This window comes from Hyla sarda, chromosome 8, assembly GCF_029499605.1.
Source record: "Hyla sarda isolate aHylSar1 chromosome 8, aHylSar1.hap1, whole genome shotgun sequence".
Taxonomy (NCBI): Eukaryota; Metazoa; Chordata; class Amphibia; order Anura; family Hylidae; genus Hyla; species Hyla sarda.
Genome location: NC_079196.1, coordinates 142,733,169 through 142,755,380, shown reverse-complemented (window position 1 = coordinate 142,755,380; position 22,212 = coordinate 142,733,169). Strand labels below are relative to the sequence as shown.

Sequence of the window (22,212 nt, the reverse complement as noted above, 5' to 3'; positions counted from 1 at the left end):
TCAAGCTCCGCCCCTCAATGCAAGCCTATGGGAGGGGGCGTGACAGCTGTATGGGAGGGAGCGTGAAGGCTTGCATTGAGGGGGGGCAGAGCGTGACGTCACAGTGGGGCGGAGCCTTGACGTCACAACGCTCCGGCCCCGTGTTTGACAGTAATCAGACCCGGAGCGCCAGAGTATCCCTTTAAGGACTGAGCCCTTTTTTGCAATTCTGACCACTGTCACTTTATGTATTAATAACTCTGGGATGCTTTCACAGATTATTCTGATTCCGAGATTGTTTTTTCGTGACATATTCTACTTTAACATAGCGGTAAATTTTGGTCGTTACTTGCATCCTTTCTTGGTGAAAAATCCCCAAATTTCATGAAAATTTAGAAAATTTAGCATTTTTCTAACTTTGAAACTCTCTGCTTGTAAGGAAAATGGATACTCCAAAAAAAAAAAAAAAAAAAAAAAAAATGTATATTGATTCACAAATACAATATGTCTACTTTATGTTGGCATCATAAAATTGACCTACTTTTACTTTTAGAAGACATTAGAGCAGCAATTTTCAAAATTTTCATGAAAATTTCATTAATTTTCCAGGGACCTGTTAAGTTTGAACTGGATTTGAGGGGCCTTTCTGTGATAAATACCCCATAAATTACCCCCACCGCGATCTCCCTGCAGCACCCGCACCCGAGCTGCGTCTCCAGTTTCGGAAACCTCTGGGTTTCCGGGACTGGGGACGTGACGTCATGCCACGCCCCCTCCATTCATGTCTATGAATGGACCCCACAATTTGAAGCCCAATTCCTCCCGGTTTAGAAAACACCCCATATGTGGATGTTAAGTGCTCTGCTGGCGCACTACAGGTCTCAGAACAGAAGGAGCGCCATTGGACTTTTTGGAGATAAAATTTTGCTGGAAATGAAGTCGGGGGCCATGTACATTTACAAACCTCCCATGATGCCAGAACAGCAGAAACCCCACCACATGTGACCCCATTTTGTAAACTACACCCCTCACAGAATGTAATAAGGGGTGCGGTGAGCATTTACACCCCACTGGCGTTTGACAGATCTTTGGAACAGTTATTAAATTCTGTGAGAGGTGTAGTTTCCAAAATGGGGGTCACATGTGGTGGGGTACTCCGGTGGAAAACTTTTTTTTTTTCTTTTTTTTCTTTAAATTAACTGGTGCCAGAAAGTTAAACCGATTTGTAAATTACTTCTATTAAAAAAAATCCTTCCAGTACTCATTAGCTGCTGAATACTACAACGGAAATTCTTTTCTTTTTGAAACACAGGGCTGTCTGCTGACATCATGGGCACAGTGCTCTCTGCTGACATCTCTGTCCAGAGCAGCATATGTTTGCTATGGGGATTTTCTTCTACTCTGGACAGTTCCTAAAATGGACAGAGATGTCAGCAGAGAGCAATGTGCTCATGATGTCAGCAGACAGCTCTGTGTTTCAAACGGAAAATAATTTCCACTGTAGTATTCAGCAGCTAATAAGTTCTGGAAGGATTAAGATTTTTTAATAGAAGTAATTTACAAATCTGTTTAACTTTCTGGCACCAGTTGATATAAAAAAAAAAAAAAAAAAAAAGTTTTTCACTGGAGTACCCCTTTAAAATGTAGTGTGTGTATGTTTTTCACTTTTTTTTCGTAATTTTTTTAAGTAGTACTACTACTTCCAGCATGGAACACACTGTTCCATGATGGGAGTAGTAGTACCTGTACAAATTGACAGATTGCCCGATTGCGATCCTCCTGTATAATGTATAGATGCGGCCAGCTGCTCTTCTATGGTCCCCTGCACTGCCGTATATATACGCCTTTTTTATATTCCCCAATCACAGCTCTCTGCAGGAAATATGAATAGGTGTATATATAAGTCAGTGCAAGGGACCATAGAAGAGTGGCCGTCCGCATCTATACATTATACAGGAGGATCACAGTGGGTGTCAGGAGTGACATCCACTGTGATATTTTCTTAACTGCAGGTACTACTACTCCCAACATGGAGCACACTCTGCTCAATGCTGGGAGCTGTAGTACCTGCATTAATAGACAGATAGCAACAGGTGTCAGAAATTACACTCGCTGCGATCTGTCTATTAATGCAGGTACTACAGCTCCCAGCATGGAGCAGTGTGCTCCATGCTGGGAGTAGTGGTACTACCTATAAAAATTGAGAAAAAAAAGTGAAACACACACTTTATTAACAATGAATTAAAATTTTGTTATAAAATATATCAATTTTGTTAAATTTTTTTCCATCACTACTGCATTTTTTTTTTTTTTTGGTACCCAACAAATTTTGGGTACCAAAAAAAACTGCCAAGGTGCAATTTCCACACAAATTAAAAAACCGCCTGACACAGGAAATTGCACTGCCATTTTTCCAGGTATTTTTTTCAAACCAAAAAACGCAGGACAAAAACAAGTAGAAACTTAGCCTAAAGCCTTCTTAACAGCAAGTGAATTTCTCTCATAGAAGTTCTTGATGATCCTACAAATAATCGGTTTAGGTTAGGGTCAATCTTACAAGCAGCAATATCATTGCCTGTAAAGCAATGATGACTGCACGTTTTCTTGAAAGTAAACATGGTTATCAAAAGTAGACTATAATTTCAAGCACCATCCCCTTTTAAAGGGGTATTCCGGGCAAAAACATCTTATCCCCTATCGAAAGGATAGGGCTAAGTAGCCCCCTTTATGAGTAGCTGCATCTGCAGTTTCGGAAACCGCCGGGCTTCCTAAACAGAGACGTGACATCACGCCAAGCCCCCTCCATTCATGTCTATGGGAGTTGGCGTTGCGGCCATTACGCCCCGTCCCATAGAAATGAATGGAGGGGGCGTGGCGTGACGTTCCGGAAGCCCGACGGTTTCCGAAACTGCAGACGCAGCTACGCATTGAATGCAAGCTGCTGCAGGGAGATCGCGGGGGTCCCAGCGGCAGGCCCCCCACGATCAGACATCTTATCCCCTATCCTTTCGATAGGGGATAAGATGTTTTTGCCCGGAATACCCCTTTAACCCCTTAAGGACGCAGGACGTAAATGTACGTCCTGGTGAGGTGGTACTTAACGCACCAGGACGTACATTTACGTCCTAAGCATAACCGCGGGCATCGGAGCGATGCCCGTGTCATGCGCGGCTGATCCCGGCTGCTCATCGCAGCCAGGGACCTGCCGGCAATGGCCGACGCCCGCGATCTCGCGGGCGTCCGCCATTAACCCCTCAGGTGCCGGGATCAATACAGATCCCGGCATCTGCGGCAGTTCGCGATTAAAATGAACGATCGGATCGCCCGCAGCGCTGCTGCGGGGATCCGATCATTCATAACGCCGCACGGAGGTCCCCTCACCTTCCTCCGTGCGGCTCCCGGCGTCTTCTGCTCTGGTCTGTGATCGAGCAGACCAGAGCAGGAGATGACCGATAATACTGATCTGTTCTATGTCCTATACATAGAACAGATCAGTATTAGCAATCATGGTATTGCTATGAATAGTCCCCTATGGGGACTATTCAAGTCTAAAAAAAAATGTAAAAAAATGTAAAAGTAAAAGTAAAAAAAAAGTGAAAAATCCCCTCCCCCAATAAAAAAGTAAAACGTCCGTTTTTTCCTATTTTACCCCCAAAAAGCGTAAAAAACATTTTTTATAGACATATTTGGTATCGCCGCGTGCGTAAATGTCCGAACTATTAAAATAAAATGTTAATGATCCCGTACGGTGAACGGCGTGAACGAAAAAAAATTTAAAAAGTCCAAAATTCCTACTTTTTTAATACATTTTATTAAAAAAAAAATTATAAAAAATGTATTAAAAGTTTTTTATATGCAAATGTGGTATAAAAAAAAAGTACAGATCATGGCGCAAAAAATGAGCCCCCATACCGCCGCTTATACGGAAAAATAAAAAAGTTATAGGTCATCAAAATAAAGGGATTATAAACGTACTAATTTGGTTAAAAAGTTTGTGATTTTTTTTAAGCACAACAATAATATAAAAGTATATAATAATGGGTATCATTTTAATCGTATTGACCCTCAGAATAAAGAACACACGTCATTTTTACCAGAAATTGTACGGCGTGAAAACAAAACCTTCCAAAATTAGCAAAATTGCGTTTTTCGTTTTAATTTCCCCACAAAAATAGTGTTTTTTGGTTGCGTCATACATTTTATGATATAATGAGTGATGTCATTACAAAGGACAACTGGTCGCGCAAAAAACAAGCCCTCATACTAGTCTGTGGATGAAAATATAAAAGAGTTATGATTTTTAGAAGGCGAGGAGGAAAAAATGAAAACGTAAAAATTAAATTGTCTGAGTCCTTAAGGCCAAAATGGGCTGAGTCCTTAAGGGGTTAAGGCAACCATTCTGCTATCGTAATTTAATCAGCATGAGAGAGTGATATCAGCTGCCTTGTCCAGGTTAACATTTTCTCCTAAGTTTATGTGAAGATCACTAAAATTATGTTACTAGGTCATTTTATAGCAGGGATGAAATTCTGTGGAAATGGGGGTTTTCTATTTTATTTTTCATGGCAAGGAATGACTTTGCAATTCATCTGATCACTAATCATAAGGCTGCATTTTTAAACTTATGTAGCCGAAACCATGTCCCCAATGGGCACGCAATGTAACCAGGATTATCAACAACATTGGACAGCAATTGGTAAAAGCATGAGATGATAGTTTCAGCCAAATGCATTCACCGGTATGTCGGAATGCAGGCTTACAATCTACAGATACAGGGGTTGACCAGTGAAAATTATTTTATCTCCTACTCTCCCGCGATCTCCAGCACTCATTTGTATGGGAGCGCCAGAGATGCATAAGTGCTGGACTCAGGTATCTCTGGTGCTCCCATACAAATTATTGGTGTAGACGGCACGAGCTCTCACCAGGAGCCAGGGTCCCCTTCCAGCGGTCAGTCCCCCTCCACAATCATTAGACAACCCCTTAAGGACCAAGGGCGTACAAGTACGCCCTGACGTCCTGGTACTTAATGACCAAGGGCGTACCTGTACCTGAAATCATTCAGCAGGCACCCTGTAAAAAACCTCCATGTCGGCGATCAATTCTGATTGGCAAATCACGTCTTTTCCGGGCTGATCGGGTCTCTGGTGACCCGATCGCCCGGAAAATAGCGATGGTGCGGGGGGGGGGGGGAGACCGGCGGCAGTTACCTGATGACACGCGAAGACCGGTGGCAAAAAGGAGGCGCAAGCAAGAGGAGGCAAGAGGAGGCAGTGGCGGCGACGTCAGAGGCAGCAGTGAAGATCGCTGTAAAGTGATCTTCACTGCTGCTTTAAGGAGTTTTAAAACTAAAACTCCCAGCATGCCCAGACAGCCAAAGGCCACTGTGCAGCGGTCTCCAAACTGTGTCCTTCCAGATGTTGCAAAACTTCAACCCTCAGAATGCCCAGACATGTTCAGGCATGTTGGGAGTTGTAGTTTTGCAACATGTGAAAGGGCACAGTTTGAAGAACACTGCACAGTGGTGTCCAAACTGTAGCCCTCAAGATGTTGCAAAACTACATGTTTGAGATGCAGCAAATTCACCCCTGCAGCTCAATGGGAAACTCGCTGTGAACCCCCGCCCATGTGAATGTACCCTAAAAACACTACACTAAATAAAAAGTAAAACACTACATATACACATACCCCTACACAGATACTCTTCCCCCCCCCCCATAAAAATGAAAAACATCTGGTACGGCACTGTTTCCAAAGCAGAGCCTCCAGCTGTTGCAAAACAACAACTTCCAGTATTGCCGGACAGCCATTGACTGTCCAGGCATGCTGGTAGTTTTGCAACAGCTGGAGGCACCCCGTTTGGGAAACACTGCCATAAGTGTAATTCTTGCATCCGGGTCCATCCCTAATTTAGGCCTCAAATGCACATGGCGCTCTCTTTCCACTTCGGAGCACTGTCGTATTTCAAGGCAACAGTATAGGGCATCTCCGTACTTGCCTAACAAATTAAGAAATTGCCTAACACATTTTGAGGGTCTTTTTATCCTTTTACCCCTTATAAAAAGGAAAAGCTGGGGTCTACTCCAGCATGTTATTGTAAAAATAATTTAGTTTTTTACACTAACATGCTGGTATTGCCCCATACTTTTCATTTTCACAAGAGGTAAAAGGAGGGAAAAAAAAAAAAAAAGAAAGGACCCCCAAAATTTGTAACACAATTTCTTCTAAGTACGAAAATACCCAATATGTGGACATAAAATGCTCTGCGGGCACACAACAAGGCTCAGGAGTGAGAGCGCCATGAGCTGATTTGCACAGGGGTGGCTGATTGTTACAGCGGTTCTGACATAAAATGCAAAAAGAAAAAAAAAAAAAAAAAGTGATCCCATTTTGGAAACCACACAACTACACCCCTCACGTAACGTAACAAGAGGTATAGAGAGCATTAAAGCGTACCTGTCATAGTGCAAAAAAAAAAAAAAAATGAAATGATACGTTACCCAATCCTGATCATGTGCATATAAATTTTACGTGTCTCTGACCTATATATCCAGAGATATAAGCATTTATCTGCTGTTGTGCTGTTCTGCTGCTGTCAGAGGAAGATACTTTGAGCTTGCCTGCAGTAATCAGAAGACATTATGGTGAATTCATAACAGGATAAAATGTATAAATATAAGAATAGATCTTTATAAAATTAGTGCAAGGATTTTTTTAGATAAAAGTACAGCATTTTTATCAATACATGTTCTATCTGTTTTATCTTCTTCTAGTAAAGCTGGATGCTAATCAGCATAGCTGTCACTATGTGTGTCATTCGTCTTTCACAGACTCCTGAATGTCTGATCAACTTCTTTGTCATTCAGGAGTCTGAGAAAGCTTTGACTATTTCAGCATGCTGGGAGTTGTAGTTTAATAACAACTGAAGCTGAAATGTTTGTAAACAACTGTGTTAGAGCAGTGTTGCCTCCAGCTGTTTTAAAACTACAGCTCCCAGCATGTCCACACATCCTTTATCTGTAGTTTTGCATACACAATAGAAATCTCCTATACTGGATACCGGTATGCTTTATGGCCGGTATCCAGTATGCTGTAAAATCTAAACTAGTCTGTCTGGCTAAAAGACAGGCGACCCCTAGTGGTGGCTATTTAGAGCTTGAATTTCAGGTGAAAATAAAAAAAAATAATTTAACAGGTGTATATTGTGAAATGTCATATTATAATAAGTCCTGCAATATATGAAATGTTTTTAACAATGACAGTGCCTCTTTAACACCCCACCGGTGTTTGAAGAATTTTTGTAAAAGTAGGACGTGAAAATGAAAAATTAAAATGTTTTCACTAAAATGCTGGTGTTATTTCATTTTCACAAGGGGTAATAGGAAAAAAGCCCCCCTAATTTCTAACACCATTTCTTCTGAGTATATAAATACCCCATATGTGGATGTAAAGTGTTCTGCGGGGGTGGGGGAGGGGGGGGGGGTTAGGCTTTTTCTCTTTTAACCCTTGTAAAAATAAAAAACTGGGTTTAGTGTAAAAAAATTGAGGAGATTTTGAAATTTCTCCTTCACTTTCCTGCTATTCCTGTGAAACACCTAAAGGGTTAACAAACTTTCTGAATGTCATCTTGTATATTTTGAGGGGTTCCAAGGAAATGAAGGCGGGTATCCGGCTCCCAGACAGTTAAAATCCAACTTTAACGAAAAAAAAAACTGTAAAATCATACAGGTGAAAAAAAAAAATAGTGAAGCAACGAAAAATAAAAGCACAAAGGAAACGCGAACGCAACATCCATTTTCCAGAAAAATTCTCTCAGAAAAGCATAGGAGAAAACGCACATTGTGCGTTTTCTCCCATGCTTTTCTGAGAGAATTTTTCTGGAAAATGGATGTTGCGTTTTTTAATAATTCTGTTTAATATTTCCATTGAAGTTGATATACGCCTTATATTTTTGTGGTATGAAATATAGTTTCATTATTAATGATTTATATTACACATTCAGCAACAGATGTCCTTCTGGGAATACTTCTTAGGAGAATGGTTTTGCTGCGTTTTTTCAGCAATGTTGCTTTTTATTTCACTGTAGGTGATATATGCCTTACATATTTGTTTTTTGGCACAGAGATGCAATCATGCTATCGACGATTCATGTCACATACCATATACATAGCAACGTATACCTTTAATCTGCCTGGCTTACATATGCCTTTTCATTTGTGTTCACCAGGTGTTCATTAATTTGAATATAATTCTGACATCATCCCAGGGGCGTAACTGTTGGATAGGAAGTCACGTGCCTTTTTGTGTATATATATATATGTATGTATGTATGTATGTATGTATGTATGTATGTATGTATATATATATATATAGATATAGATATAGATATAGAGAGAGAACAGTGTGTTAGGTGTATGAGCCATGAATAAGACCTGTTGACAGGTTGAAACGCGTTGGCGTTTCGTTTGTGCTTTTATTTTTCTTTGCGTCACAATTTTTTCACCTGTATGATTTTACACAGGTTTTTTCATTAAAGTTGGATTTTAACTGTCTGGGAGCCCGGATACCCGCCTTCATTTCCTTGGAACTGCTGCATCTGGAGTCCCGGCTCTAGTGTTTCTTTCTGAGCTTCCACTCTTATCTACGCTGCTGCTGCCGCAGAGTCCCTATCTATTGGAGGGGTGAGCATGTATTTTTTACATTTAATACTTTGAGGGGTGCAGTTTTTATAATGGGGTATTTCTAATATGAAGGACTCTCAAATCTACTTCAGGTCCCTGTAAAATTCAGATTTTGAAAATTTTGTGAAAAATTGGAATATTGCTGCTGATTTTTGAAGCCCTCTGATGTCTTCCAAATGTAAAAACATGTCAACTTTATGATGCAAACATAAAGTAGACATATTGTATATGTGAATCAATATATAATTTATTTGGAATGTCTATTTTCCTTACAAGCAGAGAGTTTCAAAGTTAGAAAAATGCAAACATTTTCATATTTTTCATGAAATTTTTTAATTTTTCACCAAGAAATGATCCACCTATCGACAAAAATTTACCAACATGTTAAAGAAGGGAAAAAAATAAATAAATAAGATCTCGGAATCAAATTCATAAGTAAAAGCATCCCAGAGTTATTAATGCTTAAAGTGACAGTGGTCAAAAAATGCTCTGGTCCTTAAATGGGCACTCTCATTAAAAAAATGTTGGCTAATGCACTCCTTATGGTAAATAAAAAAATATTTCTATTATACTTTGTTTAAAAAAGTGAAGTTTTCTATGTTTTATTTGTGCTTAAAAAAGCTCAAGAGCACATTTTCCCCCAACTCATACACAGACTTTGGACCTAAGTCCAAACACAGAAAGTGCCGCCTGGAGTGCTGGGGGGGGGGGGGTCCAGCCTCATCCAAGCATAGCTCCTCTCACACATAAAGCACTCCAGACGGCACTTCCTGTGTTTGGACTTTGGTCCAAAGTCTGTGTATGAGTTGGGGGAAAATGTGTTCTTGAGCTTTTTTAAGCACAAATAAAACATAGAAAACTTCATTTTTTTTTTTAAACAAAGTATATTAGAAATATTTTTCATTTACCATAAGGAGTGCAATAGCAAAAAATTTTTTTATGAGAGTGCCCATTTAACCTCTTCAGGACCCATGACGTATGCATACGTCATCACACCCTGGGTCTTAAGGACCCATGACGTATGCATACGTCATGTCTTTTCCCGGTCTCACCCGGCGGAGATCGGAAGCGGATCCCTGCTGAAATCCTTCAGCAGGGATCCAGGGCAAACGCCGAGGGGGGCCATGTATGCCCCCCCATGTCGGCGATCGCCGCAAATCGCAAGGGAAATCGCCCTTGCAATCTGCGGCGATACCGGGCTGATCGGGTCTCTGGGACCCGACCGCCCGGTAATTTCGCATGATCCTGGCTGTCACAGACAGCCAGAACCATGCTGAAGACTAGGAGCGAGGTGGCAAACCTGCCACCTCCTCCTATTCCCTGCGATCTGTCGGTTAGTTAACCGACCAATCGCAGGAGGGGGGGCGGTTACTTCCCTCCCGTCCTGCCCGGACCCTTGAAGTCCGGAGAGGACGGGAGGAAGACCGGAGGACGCGGCGGGGGACGGGGGAGTGCTGGGGACCGGCCCCGGTACTTACCTCGTCCCTGAAGACCCGGATCCCGGCGAGGAAGATGGCGGCGGCGACAGGTGAGTAGATCTTCAGCCGCGGTCGGGCCCTTTACAGCAATGCACGTCGCCGTAAAGCGACATGCATTGCTGTATTGGGACCCTATATACTACAACTCCCAGCATGCCCAGACAGCCCTTGGCGTCTGGGCATGCTGGGAGTTGCAGTTTTGCAACATCTGGAGGTCCACAGTTTGGAGACCACTGTGCCCTTCCAGATGTTGCAAAACTACACATTCTCAGCATGCCCTTACTGTCCAGGCATGCTGGGAGTTGTAGTTCTGTAACATCTGGCCCTTCAGATGTTGCAGAACTACAACTCCCAGCATGCCTGGACAGTTTTAGCATACTGGGAGTTGTAGTTTTGCAACATCTGGAAGGGCACAGATTGGGAACCACTGTATTAGTGGTCTGCAAACTGTAGTCCTCCAGATGTTGCAAACTACAACTCCAAGCATGCTGGGAGTTGTAGTTCGGCAACATCTGGCTCTAAAGATGTTGCCGAACTACTACTCCCAGCATGCCTGAGAATGTTTGGGAGTTGTGGTTTTTGCAACAACAGGAGGCACACTGGTTGGGAAACATTGTCTGTTTCCTAACTCAGTGTTTCACAAGCCGTGTGCCTCCAGCTGTTGCAAAACTATAACTACCAGTATGCACTGATAGACTGTGCATGCTGGGAGTTGTAGTTTTGCAACAGCTGGAGGTCCCCCCCTTGTGAATGCCCGTGTGACTGTACCCTAAAAACACTACACTACACTAACACAAAATAAAATAAAAAGTAAAAAACACTACATATACACATACCCCTACACAGCCCCCCTCCCCTCCCCAATAAAAATGAAAAACGTCTGGTACGCCACTGTTTTCAAAATGGAGCCTCCAGCTGTTGCAAAACAACAACTCCCAGTAATACCGGACAGCCGTTGACTGTCCAAGCATGCTGGGAGTTTTGCAACAGCTGGAGGCACCCTGTTTGGGAATCACTGGCGTAGAATACCCCTATGTCCACCCCAATGCAAATCCCTAATTCAGGCCTCAAATGCACATGGCGCTCTCACTTCGGAGCCCTGTCGTATTTCAAGGCAACAGTTTAGGGTCACATATGGGGTATCGCCGTACTCGGGAGAAATTGCCTTACAAATTTTGGGGGGCTTTTTCTCCTTTCACCCCTTATGAAAAGGTGAAATTGGGGTCTACACCAGCATGTTAGTGTAAAAAAAAAAATTTTTTACACTAACATGCTGGTGTTGCCCTATACTTTTCATTTTAACAAGAGGTAAAAGGGAAAAAAGCCCCCCACAATTTGTAATGCAACTTCTCACGACTACGGAGATACCCCATATGTGGGCGCAAAGTGCTCTGGGGGCGCACAACAAGGCTCAGAAGGGAGAGTGCACCATGTACATTTGAGGTGATTTGCACAGGGGTGGCTGATTGTTACAGCGGTTTTGACAAACGCAAAAAAAAAAAAAAAAAAAACACATGTGACCCCATTTCGGAAACTACACCCCTCACGGAATGTAATGAGGGGTGCAGTGAGAATTTACACCCCACTGGTGTCTGACAGATCTTTGGAACAGTGGGCTGCGCAAATTAAAAATTTTGTACAGCCCACTGTTCCAAAGATCTGACAGACACCAGTGGGGGGGGTAAATGCTCACTGTACCCCTTGTTACGTTCCTCAAGGGGTCTAGTTTCCAAAATGGTATGCCATGTGGGGGTTATTTTGCTGTTCTGGCACCATAGGGGCTTCCTAAATGCGACATGCCCCCGAGCAAAATTTGCTCTCAAAAAGCCAAATATGACTCCTTCTCTTCTGAGCATTGTAGTTCGCCCATAGTGCACTTCATGTCAACTTATGGGGTACCTCCATACTCAGAAGAGATGGGGTTACAAATTTTGGGGGCTATTTTCTGCTATTAACCCTTGCAAAAATGTGAAATTTGGGGGGGGGGGGAAGCACACATTTTATTGAAATTTTTGTAAATTTTTTTACATATGCAAAAGTCGTGAAACACCTGTGGGGTATTAAGGCTCACTTTATTCCTTGTTACGTTCCCTGAGGGGTCTAGTTTCCAAAATGGTATGCCATGTGTTTTTTTTTTTTGCTGTCCTGGCACCATAGGGGCTTCCTAAATGCGGCATGCCCCCCAAAAACCATTTGTCGCTCCTTCCCTTCTGAGCCCTCTACTGCGCCCGCCGAACAATTAACATAGACATATGAGGTATGTGCTTACTCGAGAGAAATTGGGTTTCAAATACAAGTAAAGATTTTCTCCTTTTTATCCCTTGCAAAAATTCAAAAATTGGGTCTACAAGAACATGCGAGTGTAAAAAATGAAGATTTTGAATTTTCTCCTTCACTTTGCTGCTATTCCTGTGAAACACCTAAAGGGTTAATACACTTACTGAATGTTTTTTTGAATACTTTAGGGGGTGTAGTTTTTATAATGGGGTCTTTTATGGGGTATTTCTAATATGAAGACCCTTCAAATCCACTTCAAAACTGAACTGGTCCCTGAAAAATAGTGAGTTTGAAAATTTTGTGAAAAATTTCAAAATTGCTACTGAACTTTGAAGCCCTCTGGTGTCTTCCAAAAGTAAAAACTCATAAATTTTATGATGCAAACATAAAGTAGACATATTGTATATGTGAACCCCAAAAAAATATATTTTGAATATCCATTTTCCTTACAAGCAGAGAGCTTCAAAGTTAGAAAAATGCAAAATTTTCATTTTTTTCATCAAATTTTGGGATTTTTCACCAAGAAAGGATGCAAGTTACCATAAAATTTTACCACTAAGTTAAAGTAGAATATGTCACGAAAAAACAATCTCGGAATCAGAATGATAACTAAAAGCATTCCAGAGTTATTAATGTTTAAAGTGACAGTGGTCAGAATTGCAAAAAACGCTCCGGTCCTTAAGGTATAAAATGGCCTGGTCCTTAAGGGGTTAAGGACCCAGGGCATACCTGTACGCCTGTGGGAATTTCGGTCCCCATCCCGCACCAGGAGGGGACCGGACAGGGGTGACTGCTGATATCTATCAGCAGGCAACCCGTGCAAATGCCCAATGGTGATCTGCGGCGATTACGGGTCATACGGGGGAAAATAAGGGGGATTGGGAGTGTCCAATACACCCACAATCCCCCTGAAGGGATAGGAGTAAGGTGGCAGGGGTGCCACCCCTCCTATCCCTGCTATTGGTCGGTCAGAAGCAACTGACCGATAGCAGATGGGGGTTAAGTTCGGTTCCCCCGTTTTGCCCAACCACAGTAGAACGAGGGAACTGTCCTGTAACTGGCGCCGGAGGTCCACTTACCATCGGTGGAGGCCACGATCGACGGCGGCAGGGGGCAGTGATGAAATGCAGCTGGCTCCCTGCTGCAGACTACGGAAGTCGGTAAGTTGCCTAGCAACATCTGGAGGGCTAAAGTTTGAGATCACTATACAGTGGTCTCTAAACTGTAGCCCTCCAGATGTTGCAAAACTACAACTCCCAGCATGCCCAGGCAGCCGTTTGCTGTGTGGGCATGCTAGGATTTGTAGTTTTGCAACAGCTGGAGGGCTACAGTTTGGAGATCACTGTGCAGTGATCTTTAAAATGTGGCCCTCTAGATCTTGCAAAACTACAACTCCCAGCATGCCCACACAGCTGTCTCGCCATGCTGGGAGTTGAAGTTGCGTACCTCCAGCTGTTGTACAACTACATCTCCCAGCATGCCCTTCGGAGATCAGTACATGCTGGGAGTTGTAGTTTTGCAACAGTTGGAGGCACACTGGTTGGAAAATGCTGAATAGAACTTAACTGAAGGCTTTCCAAACAGTTTGCCTCCAGCTGTTGCAAAAGTACAACTCCCAGCATGCACGGTCTGTCAATGCATGTTGGGAGTTGTAGTTATGCAACAGCTGGAGGTTTGCCCCCCCTCCATGTGAATGTACAGGGTACATTCACACGGACGAGTTTACAGCGAGTTTCCTGCTTCAAGTTTGAGCTGAGGCAAATTTTCCACCGCAGCGCAAACTCCTAGCGGGAAACTCGCCGTAAACCCCCGCCTGTGTGAATGTACCCTAAAAACACTACACTACCACATAATAAAGGGTAAAACATTACATATACACCTCCTTACACTGCCCCCCCCCCATATAAATGAAAGATGTATTGAACGGCAGAGTTTCCAAAACGGAGCCTCAAGCTGTTGCAGCCACTGACTGTCCAGGCATGCTGGGAGTTTAGCAAAAGCTGGAGGCACCCTGTTTGGGGTGCACTCTCCATTTGGAGCCCTGTAGTATTCCAAGGAAACAGTTTAGGGCCAGATATGGGGTATTGCCGTACTCGGTAGAAAATCCTTTACAATTTTTGGGAGGCTTTTTTTTTCCTTTTAACCGTTATGAAAAGGAAAAGTTTGGGTCTACACCAGCCAGTTAGTGTAAAAAAAAAAAAAAAAAAAAAAAAAAAAAATGTTTACACTAACTTGATGGTGTTGCCCCATAATTTTTATTTTCAAAAGAGGTAAAAGGGGGGGGGGGGGGGGGGGAAGACCCCCCCCCCCACAATTTCTCCTGAGTACGTAAGTACCCCATATGTGGGCGTAAAATGCTCTGCGGACGCACAACAAAGCTCAGGAGTGAGAGTGCACTATGTACATTTGAAGCCCTAATTGGCGATTTGAACAGGAATGGCTGATTTTACAGCGGTTCTGACAAATGCAAAAAAATAAATACCCACATGTGACCCCATTTTGGAAACGACACCCCTCACGGAACATAAAAAGGGGTATAGTGAGCCTTAACACCCCACAGGTGTTTGTCGAATTTTCATTAAAGCTGGATGGGAAAACGAAAAAAAAAAAAAATAATGTTACTAAAATGCTGGTGTTACCCTACATTTTTCATTTTTATAAGGGAAAATAGGGAAAAAAAGCCTCCCAAAAAGAACATACCCCATGTCTGGATGTAAAGTGCTCTGCGGACGAGCTACAATGCTCAAAAGAGAAGGAGCGCCACTGGGCTTTTGGCGAGAAAATTTGTCCAGAATTGAAGGCCACGTGTGTTTACAAAGCCCCCATAGTGCCAGAACAATGGACCCCCCCCCGCATATGACCCCGTTTTGGAAACTAAACCCCTCACGTAATGTAATAAGGGGTGCAGTGAGCATTTACGCCCCACAGGTGTCTGACAGATTTTTGGAAGAGTGGTCCATGAAAATGAAAAATGTAATTTTTCATTTGCTCAGCCCACTGTTCCTAAGACCTGTCAAACGCCAGAGGGGTGTAAATACTCACTGCACCCCTTATTAAATTCTGTGAAGGGTGTAGTTTCCAAAATGGGGTAACATTTGGGGGGTCCACTGTTCTGGCACCATGGGGGGCTTTGTAAATGCACAAGGCCCCCCAACTTCTATTCCAACCAAATTCTCTCTCCAAAAGCTCAATGGCGCTCCTTCTTTTCTGAGCATTGTAGTGCGCCAGTAGAGCACTTTACGTCCACACATGGTGTATTTCCATACTCAGAAGAAATGGGGTTACAAATTTTGGGGGACATTTTCTCCTATTACCCCTTGTAAAAATGTAAAATTTGGGGGGAAAACTGCATTTTAATGGAAAAAAAAATTTAATTTACACATCCAATTTTAACGAAAAGTAGTCAAACACCTGTGGGGTGTTAAGGCTCACTATACTCTATGTTACGTTCCTTGAAGGGTGTAGTTCCCAAAATAGTATGCGATTTTTTTTTTGGTGTTCTGGCACCATAGGGGCTTTCTAAATGTGACATTCCCCCCAAAAAACATTTCAGTAAAATTCAGCCAAATGTGACTCCACTGTTCTGGCACCACGGGGGGCTTTGTACATGTACATGGCCCCCGACTTCTATTCCAACCAAATTCTCTCTCCAAAAGCTCAATGGCGCTTCTCTTCTGAGCATTGTAGTACGTCCGCAGTGCACTTGATGTCCACATGAGGTATTTCCATACTCAGAAGAGATGGAGTTACAAAATAGTATTCCATGTATTTATTTATTTATTTTTGCTGTTCTGGCACCATGGCGGCTTCCTAAATGTGACATGCCCCCAAAAAACAATTTCAGAGAAACTCACTCTCCAAAATCCCATTGTCACTCCTTCCCTTCTGAGCCTTCTAGTGCACCCGCAGAACACTTTACATACACATGAGGCATTTCCTTACTTGAGAGAAATTGGGTTACAAATTTTAGGGTGATTTCTCACCTTTTACCCCTTGTAAAAATTCAAAAACTGGGTCTACAAGAACATGAGAGTGTAAAAAATGAAGATTTTGAATTTTCTCCTTCACTTTGCTGCTATTCCTGTGAAACACCTAAAGGGTTAACACACTTACTGAATGTCATTTTGAATATTTTGAGGGGTGCAGTTTTTATAATGGGGTCATTTGTGGGGTATTTCTAATACGAAGGCTCTTCAAATACACTTCAAAACTGAACTGGTCCCTGAAAATTGTGATTTTGAAAATTTTGTGACAAATTGGAAAATTGCTGCTGAACTTTGAAGCCCTCTGGTGTCTTCCAAAAGTAAAAACTCATCAATTTTATGATGCAAACATAAAGTAGATATATTGTATTTGTGATTCAATATATAATTTATTTGGGATGTCCATTTTCCTTATAAGCAGAGAGCTTAAAAGTTAAAACAAATTGAAAATGTTAATATTTTTCATACAATTTGGGAATATTTCACCAAGAAATGATGAAATTATCTACGAAATTTACCACTAACATAAAGTACAATATGTCACGAAAAAACAATCTCGGAATCAGAATGAAAAGTAAAAGCATCCCAGAGTTATTAATGCTTAAAATGACAGGGGTCAGATGTGCAAAAAATGGCCGGGTCCTTAAGGTGAAAATGGGCTGGGTACTTAAGAGGTTAAATTCCCTAATTATCTAGCACCCCCAGCCAGGCAATGTAAAATGATGTCATGTACATTGCTCACATGACCTTGCTTCAGCAGTCACATGCTATACATGCAAGAAAAGGCAGCTGAGGACAATGTTTGCTACAGTCTCATGTTGACTGTGTATTAAGGTGATGTCTATTACAAAGTACGGGACTGTGCACTGTGAAAATAACCAAGAATCCCTGGAATAAACATGTTCAAACACTGGGGACGGGCAAACTCCATGCAAATGTTGGCTTAGATGCAGGATTGTAAGATAAAAGAGATGGCACACTGTTCTGCCAATATTAGTAAATATGCCCCAATAAATGACACATGAGTAATAATATTTTGTCTTTAAAGATGTAAAAATAAATAAAATAATTCACTAGCATTTGACCATATCACAGTACAGTGGTCCCTCAAGTTACAATATTAATTGGTTCCAGGATGACCATTGTATGTTAAGACCTTAACTCTATGGAAACCTGGTAATTGGTTCTGAAGCCCCATAAATGTCATCCAAAAATAGGAAAAAGTGAGAATTAAAGAAAAATAAGTAGATAACTAATACAGATAAAGCAAGTCCTTACACATAAACGTAAGAAAGATCTGCTGGAAGTCGTAAATCACTGTCTATGTCAGTGTTTCCCCAACCAGGGTGCCTCCAGCTGTTGCAAAACTACAACTCCCAGCATGCCCGGACAGCCTTCGGCTGTCTGGGCATGCTGGGAGTTGTAGTTTTGCAACAGCTGAAGGCACCCTGGTTGGGAAACGCTGGTCTATTTAGAGGACAGGAGCTTCTTCAGGGTCCTATACAGTAAACATAGTGTCCTAAAAAAGTAACTTGGATCTGTCCCCACCTGGTGTCCAAAGGAGCAGCTAACCCTGGCACAGGTAAAGAGTAGTACAGAACATGTAGTTCCTCCCTGTACTGTAGGGGGCGCTAACAGACAGCCAGTCCATACACTTCAGTAATACAGGGGTTTTACCAGTGAAATGTCCATTCTGATTGGTCAGTTCTTCCAGTTATTGACATGTTTCGCAGATTCCATAACATTGTATGTTGAGTCTGGTTTCAAGTTACAATGGTGCAGAAAAGACCATTGTATGTTGAAACTATTGTAAGTTGAGGCCATTGTAAGTGGAGGGCTCACAGTATTGCTGAAAGGCTGTAGCCCTCACAAGCAGCCAGTGTACTCTACCACAACCATCATTGCCATTTAAGGTTTCCCACCAGTCTTTTTATAATAGTGGGGGGGGGGGGGGGGCTCCTGTCTGGTCTCCCCACATGAGTGGCCACTCTCCTCGCTGTTACATCCACGTCACAACAGACTGGTGGGAAATCCCTTCACTACGACCCTGTCACAGTCGGCGTCATACGCTCGGGCCACACGTTTCCACTGCTACAGGGGTTTTCCCCATTTCCTGCCAATAAACAAAGTCTTCCTATACAGTCAGCACCACTATATCCATGGGTCACCAGTGACTGGGAGTGAACGTGCTGAACAGATGGTACAAATCACTGGCGCATATTTTACACGCTTTCCGCGGCTGAGACGATGAAAAACATGAGATCTATTTCTCAGTAACTTGATGTCATCGCTTCCAGATTTTCCAATTTACAGTCACAAGAATCCACATCACCAATTACAATTATGACATATGTACCTCATGGTAGTTGTTAGGGTACAGAGCCGCCATCCATCAGATGTCACACAAGGGTATAGCTTGTGAGGGGGGCATATGATGAGGAGCACTATGATAAATAATGCATGGCACTGCCTGGTATGAGATGCTGGGCACATACCTATCGCTCCTGTACAATGAGCACGTCCACAGCTGCACGGTCAGCACTCCGCAGCTCCCAGCAGATGTGCGGTCGGGCGGGCTCCTCCCTACCGAACGTATAGAGCATCTATATCCACACACAAAGGGGGTTCAGGTGGAAGAATCAATGTGCCCGATTCCTGAGTCACTGGGCTCCTCGGCAGCATCCTAATGGCTCTGACAGGGAATTATGTGCAGTGGTTGCTCGCCTGTAAGGAGCCCTGTGATTGGCCGCCAGCTCCTCTCCCGCATTGGCTGACATCTCTCCTCAGGTTATTGGCTGGCGGCTCAGTGTAGCGTACTCCGGGGTCCCGGGAGCAGGAGCCGTAACGTGTTATATACTATGTAGTAAACGTTTACAGACCTCTCATCTGTTCCCGGGGGCTGCTCTCCGCCCTGTCACCCGCAGAAAGCTTACATACACCCCTGGGGGTCCGCAGAGCCCCTCCCTCCCTCCACTGTGTACATAACACAGCCTTACCTCCCTCATAGACAAACTGTGTGAGGAACCATGCTCTGGAGGGCGAGGGGTACCTGGGTGATACAGGGCCAGGAGGTTATGTTCACACTGAATAATTCAAGAGTAATTCACGCAGAATTTTTTTTTTTCCTTTTTGCGCGGAAATGGGGGAGAAAGAAGCAAAGGGTTTTTCCAGCCATTTCTGCATGAATTTCGCGTGAAAACGATGTCGGGCGAAATTTTTTTTTTACCATTGACTTCTATCGATTTCTGCTAGCGGATTCCGCTTGAAGAATGAACATACTCATACTTCAGGCGGAATGGAATTCAGCGTCGGAATTCTGCTAGCAGAATTTCCGCAGTGTGAACAGGACAGTGGAAATAACATTGAAGTCAATGGGCAGAGGAGGTGTGCATTAATTTAGAGCGGAGAATTCCAATTACTCGAGTAAATTCCTTTTGAATTACTCCGTGTGAACGCACCCTTACAGACTTCTCGTCTGTTCCCGGGTGCTGCTCTCCGCCATGTCACCCGCAGAAAGCATACATCCACACCTGGGTGTCCGCAGAGCCGCTCCCTCCACTGTGTACATAACACAGCCTTACCTCCCTTAGGGTATGTTCACACTACGGAATTCCGCGGTGTGAACTTAACATTAGTGTGAATGGGTCTCCGCGAGACCCGTTCACACTGCGGAATTTCATCGGCGGACAATTCCGCCACTGAAATAGTTCCGCGCAAAGAAAGAACATGTTCATTCTTTGCGCGGATGTCCGCGAGCACTGCATAGCCGTCAATGGTGACGGCGCAGGGCCGCGAGGTCCTTCCGCCGGCTGCCAGTCGGAATCTTAATTCCGTTCACACTCTGTAGTGTGAACATACCCTCATAGACAAACTGTGTGAGGCCCCCGCCTCCTGTGTGCGGAACCATGCTCTGGAGGGCGAAAAGGTACCTGGTTGAGACAGGGCCGGTAGTCTTATACCATGGCAAAGCTAAAGTTGGTTTGTTATTCATTCAGCTTTTTACTTTCCTCCAGTAAGAAAGCAATACATAAGGGATACTCGGGTCTCATGACCTCTCAGTAGGACCATCCATGGAGAAAACATATAGGCCCACATTTATCATTGTAGGTTTAAGTGAAGCATTTTTTTACACCTTTTTTTGTGTGCTGGTGATGTGTAGGACAGTGGTCTCCAACCTGCGGACCTCCAGATGTTGCAAAACTACAACTCCCAGCATGCCCAGACAGCCAACGGCTGTCCGGGCATGCTGAGAGTTGTAGTTTTGCAACATCTGGAGGTCCATAGGTTGGAGACCACTGGTCTAGGAGAACCAAATTTATTAAATGTTCACAGAGCATATGATAAATCTTGTGCAGGTAAACATTTTCTGAAATTTCTCTGTTTACATACACTAAAAAGCTACGCAGGTCTGGGATGGTGTAGTTTTAGAGACTTTTCAGTGGCTTTGTGCTTTTTTTGCACCTTTTTACAGAAAGGCGCAGTTCATAAATTCCTTCTATATCATGTGTATTGCCAAAATCAGTGGATTGCAACTCAATATCAGCAGAAATGTGTAAACTGAAAGGCGCAAATAAACCCTGCTTGCGCCTTTTTGTGCCTTTTGTAGACACAAAAAACAGTCTAAAGACAATGATAAATGTGGGCCATTTAGTATCTAACAGATTATTTTGATTGGTCTAATTGTTTGCGGCCCAGCCACGCAGTGCAGAACATATGTAGAGAGCATGGAGCACATACATCCACGAAAAAGGGCAAAAAAAAGAACTTGCACCCAAAAAAAAAGTAATAATTCAATGACCAGTAATCAGGGCAATCTGTCCACTGGTTACGATCTGGCCAACAGTCGCGGGTGGCATGGACCGCAAATAACCCCAACAATTGCAAAAGGAAAAACTACACCCCAAAAAAACCTTTGTTATTTCAGCAAAAGTAATAAAGCACTACACACTGAAATAAAGTGAAAACACTATACATTTACACACCCCTATAAAATTGCCCTGAAGGTTCTTTTCAGTGAAGGAGGCATATGCCATGCACTTGCCCCCAACACTAAAACCGCCGATAAGGGAGAAGAGGAAGACCCTACATTTCTTCCTCCTTCCCCTTGTCATCATCCAGTGATGATGATGGACCCAATTTCCAGACGATTATGAGCCACTGAATTATGCTTTTGTTGGCCACCCAGAATTCAAAATTGACCCCACAGTCCTCAATGAAATTGACTTTACATTTTTTAGTGAGGACTTAGTCAATTTGATGGTGGCTCAAACAAATTTTTATGGCCCAGCACCCCGATGATTTTTTTGGCTAGACCTGATAGATGAATCCCCATCAATGCCGCCAAGATGAGGACATATTGGGGCCTTAGTAAATCCAAGTGGTTTTGTGGCTGCCCTTGCACCGGGTGCAGAAATATACACCACCTTTAGAGGAGGTGTATATTTCTGCAACTTTATGTGTCGCAAGTCGGGCCTAAAGTCACATGTGAGGAGGACGCCCCCTCCATGCGAGACCCTCTCTGCAATGGTCAGCCACCCCTGTGCAGGTGGTTTGTCAGGGGTGTGGAAATTTTATAAAAAAACTACTTGTCCACAGGACTAAAATGGAGCAAAATCTACTTGTCCCTCATGACGATCCACTTGTCCGGGCCAATTTTCGCTTTTACGCTCTAATTTTTTCCTCCTTGCCCTATAATAGCCATAACTACCTACTATAAGGATACCTTTTAATTTTTAAATAACATATTCTCTGAACCAAAAAAAAAAAAAAAAAATTTATATATATATATATATATATATATATATATATATTTTA

General features: G+C 42.9%; 1 protein-coding gene across 3 annotated transcripts in view; it reads right to left on the bottom strand.

Moving 5' to 3' along the window:
• HECW2 (HECT, C2 and WW domain containing E3 ubiquitin protein ligase 2) overlaps positions 1 to 19,265 on the bottom strand; it is a 660,271-nt gene extending 641,006 nt beyond the window's left edge. Inside the window, exon 1 of one of the 3 annotated variants that reach the window (XM_056536055.1) lies at positions 18,894 to 19,265. The gene's annotated coding sequence lies outside the window, so the exon portion shown is untranslated. Of the gene's footprint in view, positions 1 to 18,754; positions 18,797 to 18,893 lie in introns of those variants that run through there. The other 2 variants (XM_056536058.1, XM_056536057.1) reach the window with 2 other exon arrangements.
• Positions 19,266 to 22,212: the final 2,947 nt, after the last annotated feature.